We start from the raw sequence: 6160 nt of genomic DNA, 5'->3' as shown, positions 1-6160 counted from the left end.
TGGCAGCCGGAAATATTCGGGCCATTTCAATATCAATATCTTTTTCAAAGGTATCTCGGTTCATTTTCAGGGATTATTGTTACTCAGGCGAGATCGAGTAGTCACACCTCAGAAATCGGTGTTGTGCATTTTGCCGCAGACGCATGCAATTATTCAATGCCCAAAATCTTGAACAGTCCGAACTTCGATATGATCCTAAAGTCCTGCGTAAATTACGAATTAGACTTTGCGTTTTGCGTTAGTTTATGCCGACAGAGATACATGATGGTCATTTATGACATATATCTCGTTTTCTTTAAATCTCAGCTATTTGCTGGCGATTACCACTGACGACTGTCAACCGAAAATCTTCGTGTTCATTTCCATGTACATATATCATTAAAATGTTTATCGCTTTCTGTTTCGTGATTCATATAATATATACAGTTATACACATGACATATATGTATTATGTTAAGGGAGGGAATAACTAAATAAATATGTTATGTACCAATGAGCAATGTCCTTTCCATGCCAAAAGCATGCAGGCACCAGGCATCTCGTTGTATGGCAATGAAATGAAATCTTAAAATATCCTATATCATCAAGTCGGAACATTAGGTGTAAATCGAGTAACACGTGTAATTTTCAATAGCCCGCTGCTGGGATAAATCAGATCTAAAGGAAGGCAGTTTTACAACAATAAAGATGATTGTAAAACTGACATATTCATATTAATTTACAACAATTCATAAACTGGTAGGTATTACTCGGCGTTAATCGATGATCATGTGCGACCACCATAAACGGTAACGGCAATGTCTAAATAGATGAAATTATTTGAGATTATTGGAATTAATTCCATTTTAATCAGCAACATATTCGTGTTTTGATATTTACCAGATGGGGTTAGTAATAAAGTACTCAAGTAGGTTCCACCTATACTTACACTTCCCTATGTACCCTATATATGCTTTTATACTACGTCCACTTTTAGTTTTCGCATTTTATAGCAGACTACATAGGCCTATACTTACCTTTGTACACATTTGTAAAGTAAAAGGTATTGTTTGGATAGGTTGCGTATAGCTTGATTGGATAGGTTTATCTATATGTCACCTTTATTAGCAGTTCGAGTTAGTTACAAATACTTTCAACAGGACTTTTAGACTAGACTTTGTATTTATTTCCAAAAATATACTATACCCATGAACTGACTGAATTGGGTGCTGAAATTCTGGTAGGCCTAGTTTTGGAGAATCGATGAATCAAATTGAATTTTTGTTTTGTGACAGATGTAATATCAAGCAACGAACCTACAATCTGAATTACCATTGAATCTTTGCGTACTGTGCATACTATACGAACAACTGGGACCAATGCAAAAAGCTGCAATCGCCTCGTTTACCGTCAACACGAATAGAAGAAGTCAGGGGAATTAATCGCCAGCAGCAGAGACGAATTTTCACCTAAAGGTAATTTACCTGATGTTTAGTTACAAGGCCATTATGTATACGCTACACCAGTGGTCTTTACCCCTGGTTCCTGGAAACACTTGGAGTTCTCTAAGCCAGTCCTAGGGGTTCCATGGAGATGACATCCACTCGAGTCATATTAATTTGTGATGACACGGTCGTCTTGGCCATCACTGGTTGCAGACAATTTGTAGTCGAATTAAGACCGTTGTGGTGGTACGTCATTTGCATGTGACATACCTAGGGGGGATTGGGGTCCGAAATCGAAACCCCGTCCTTCTAAAATGCCAATTATATCTTCAATATTTATTAGCTAATTTGTTAGTAAGCAATTGCTATCACGCTGTTGCGTTTCGACCGCACAACATGATGACACTTTACAAGGGAGAGCCTCGCGTTTCTGCACTGATATCTGAAACGGAACATCAAAATTCATACTATTTTGCTGTAGCCTAAACATTTATTTTGGTTTTGTTCTTTTAACACTATGTTGATACACAGTTCAATTTGTGCACCAGCCACCTATATTAATGTATTATGTGTAGTTAGATGTGTATTGTGATATATTGTTGTTGATATGACAGCGTAATTGTTCCACAGGTTAGTAAACGTAAGGAACCGCTGCACTATACAATACTTCTTGCATTTAAATAGAGAATATTAAATAAGTCGTGACGATATTAAGCTGTTATGCTTGAAAGGGTGTGTAATTCCACCAGACCTGAATGTGTACACATCCCAGCTACCTCGTGCACCTCGTACAATAACAAGCCACGAGAAGTCGAAGTTAGTGTCAAGTGTCTTGTCAAAACAGTCTTGACAGTGTGACGGCTGCTGTCGTCTCGTACAAACATTACCCGAGCTGTGTACGTAGACTTCGCAATTTTGATTGAATAATACGACCTGCTGGATCGGCGTGCTCTGCGGAGGGATAGAAAATTTTCAGCAAGCCCAAATTGGATTAGAATTAGGAGTAAATATGCAACAAACAATATGTTCAAATTTATCCCACTCGAAGCTTTTCGACTGACTCTCGTCAGCGGCGAACATCAGTAAATGCGATCAAGTAAACTTATAGCTACGTTTTTTTTTCAATTAGAAAAAATTGGAATTAATGAGTTTGCAAAAACCGAGAAATGGAATTAAATTATATATAAAGAATTACAACAAAATTAAAGTCAAATTCATATGAAATCAGAGTTTATTCTCAAAAGCATGAGAATCACAAATATCTGTACATTAAGCGTGGTACGTTTCACACTATATAGACAGTTACCGAGCGATATAGGGAAATGGTTATGTGTCCGGCTTCTCGAACGCTAGGTCGTGGGTTCGATTCTCGGCTGGGTCATACCAAAGTCTTGAAAATTGGCACCGCAGCTATCCTGCTAGGTGCTCTGCGCCAATCCCGGATAGCATGGAGGAGAAAAAAAGGGGTCGCAGACTAGTTGACCTCACGGCCGTATCGCAACTCCGTCGCCAAAGCATCTCGATGGTGCAGGTCAAAAAGAATATCATATCTTTCTCTCTCTATGTCCTGTAGCATTTTCAGGAAAACCAGAATTACATTAGAATTATAACGAGAGTATGGAAACATTTCACAAATTAGATTAGAATTAGATTAACGGCGTTGTGCTTTAATCGGTAGAATTAAACAACTACAATTATCTAGTTGCCCAGGCTTGCTCTCGTAGTAAATACGCTAATGGCGCCATCCGCGTCTAGATACCCTGATACTTCGTACTTTGAGACTTTGATCTGGGGAATTCGTTTCTCTCTGTGCATTGTATGGACTTGTGACCTAATCCATTCCATTCTCTCAAGTAAAGTAGTATCTTAGAATGAGAGTTTTAGGCAGTTGCAATTTGAATCGTTTTGGAACAATCGCTGTTCAGTTTTTATACTCCACATTATTCGGAAAGCTTATACTAACCGGTTGAACGTCACAATTCACAATAAGCATATTGGTGTCATAGGTAGGATATATCCACATAAAGAGATTCTTGGAGATGCACAAGTTCAACATAGGATATTCATATTAAAATAAACCCTAACATTATCGGCTGGCCATCGTCAGGGGTAATCGTCAGCAACTACAGTAGAGAATTGAGAAGAAAATTATATATCCACAATGGTATCACCAAATATGACGTCAGCGGCATGAAATTCGAATAATCGTGGCGAACAGGTGGCTTAATATGATTCACATATTCATGCCCGTGACGTCATATTTGGTGGTACTGTTGTTGAAACACTATGTTCTTTACAATTCTCTACTATTTGCTGACGATTACCCCGGACGAGTGTCAAATAGTCGGGTACATTTCAATATCAGAAGAGCTTCTTCAAGGTACAGAACTACAATTTACAATTGCATAGTATATTCATATTGAAATTAACCCTAATATATTTCGGCTGACACGCGTCAGGGGTAATCGTCAGCAACTAGTGTAAATTGGAAAGGTCATTGTATATCAACAATCGTATCACAAAATGTGACGTCACCATCATGGAATTTCGAATAAGAGAACGTTCATTTTATTATTTTTAGATGGTACACGAACTTCTTTTGTTGACACAGCCTTGGCTGGTGTATTTTAATAACAGTCGACTCCAAGGCACACAAATGAATGTGTGATATATGATGTTATTTCCAATTCTCTACTAGTTGCTGACGATCAACCCTGACGAGTGTCAGCCGAAAATATTCGGGTTCATTTCAATATGAATATGCTATTCAATTTCAATATCAATATCAATATACTATTCAAGTGTAGATTTCTGTCTGTTTACCCTAAAACTTCATTGCCATTAAACTCACAAGAGTTGAAGTAGCAGCCATTGTGGCTAAGTCTAAGGTTCGTCTTTCGCAGGTCAACTGAAGTCGATTGCGTTATTCCAGATATTCGAACAACGCACGAAACCTATCTCCGACTGAAGGCTTGAAACGCAGACGCAGGCGTGTTTGCAATCACATTGAAATCAGTACCCGTCCATGGTGATTGAAGGTAGTCACACTAACGTCGCGGCCTCAAGCTCCACTTGACGGTATGCATGTTGTTTAGTGCTGTTTGAAAACAAGTAAATCCCTGAGTATGCATCAGCGATATCCCTGGTATGCATATACAATAGATGGGCGAATTGTCATACATTCCACACTCTAAAATCTGACTCATTCTGTTAATGCAGTGCATTAGATTTTTTGTTTGACGAATGCTTTCTCTCGCGGAAGAGTAACATATTATGCACATCAGGTATTTGCAATGTGCAATGTACAGCATTGACTTGTACGGTTAATTGCGAACTCTGTTATGGTAGGTAGGTAGATACTATGTGGAAGACCTCCTAATATATTCGATGTAAAGAGATTCGCAATAGTTTTTAGACATCTTTATTTCTGCGTCCTCACGGCAGCAAGTTCAGACAAGAAGGAAGCATGCATTGTCATGTGTCCACTAAGTCTCCATTTCACGTGGTCAATGCTAGACACTTGGCGGCCCTAGAAATAACAGTATCATCACAATAGCAAGTAACAATCATTACCCACACACCCCTAATGGGTGTGCTGCCACTAAAATTTATTCATTAGAAATTGCTTGTATTTCGACCTAAATGTGGACATGCTCGACGACTGTAGTGTAGGATTGCCGGAGAGATGCTGTTCCACACTACAAGATCGGCATATTTGATATAGCGATGCGCTTTCTTCTGCTCCGTCCTGATCAGTTGGTAGTTCTTCGTCGTGGACGAGGGTGTGTTGTATTTATGCCCTTTCAGGGTTTTACTACTCTGCCTTCTGCCCCTGGACAAAATCTGGAAATAATCTTCCCCGTTTGTCGATAATTTATTCTTCTTTATGTTGCCCCTGCGACTCAATATTGCGTATTCTATGACACGTCATATAGTTGTGGTATACTCCTGCCGCTAGCTGACAGGCGAACGATTTGGCTGATTGTAAGAACGTAAGTGCATAGATTTATTAACCTACGCAGGTTAGTAATTTCTAGCAAATGTGAAATGTGTGGATTGTGGATATGTGGACGTGTTTGCTTCTGCGTTGCGTACAGATTTTCTTTGCAATTGCTTCATCATTACCTACACTATTTCGACCAACAGAGGCTGATTGTGGATCATATACACTGCAGTGGTTCCTAACTTTCCATAACTGTGACCCATTTTCCGGTTTGAAACAGTTCGGTGGCCCATCTCGAAATGTGAAAGAATTCTGTATTTTCTATGCAATAGTTACCAGGGACACGAAGCAAACTTTCGACCTACATTTAATAACCGTATTGTTGGTTTCACAGTATTTTCCCATCGGATTTCCTCGAGGCTGTTAACAGAGGGTTGTCATACGCAACTTACACGACTTTTACCTGTCATGATTGCGTCACAGAGTGAAAATTATTTCTATATTCCGATTTTAGCTTACCGCCGGCTGATGGACGTTTTGATAAGGGTGAACCGAATGACTTGAAGTAGAACGACTTGGGAAATATCGTTAAATACTTGCGGGAAAAATAATACTAGCGATTCAAAAACTCTTGGCCGAAAGGCTATATCATGGCCCACCGGTGAGGAAACGCACGATTAAATTGCTGACGGTACGACCCCCCCCCGGTAAATGTTATTTTATGACCACAAGTGTCAACAAAGCACAATTTTCCGAGGATATTTTTCGAGTGCACAGCTCTTAGTATTTGTAA

General features: G+C 39.2%; 1 protein-coding gene across 2 annotated transcripts in view; it reads left to right on the top strand.

Annotated features, from left to right (window-relative positions):
- Positions 1 to 697: 697 nt before the first annotated feature.
- The window catches only part of LOC145444666 (potassium voltage-gated channel subfamily KQT member 5-like), a 50390-nt gene continuing 44927 nt past the window's right edge, over positions 698 to 6160 (top strand). Inside the window, exons 1-2 of one of the 2 annotated variants that reach the window (XM_080322682.1) lie at positions 699 to 1454; positions 4357 to 4502. The gene's annotated coding sequence lies outside the window, so the exon portion shown is untranslated. Of the gene's footprint in view, positions 1455 to 4356; positions 4503 to 6160 lie in introns of both variants that reach the window. The other variant, XM_080322683.1, reaches the window with a different exon arrangement.

Source organism: Botryllus schlosseri, chromosome 8 (assembly GCF_051294905.1).
Source record: "Botryllus schlosseri isolate E-star chromosome 8, Bs_hap1, whole genome shotgun sequence".
Lineage (NCBI taxonomy): Eukaryota > Metazoa > Chordata > Ascidiacea > Stolidobranchia > Styelidae > Botryllus > Botryllus schlosseri.
This window is presented reverse-complemented; position numbering and strand designations above follow the sequence as displayed.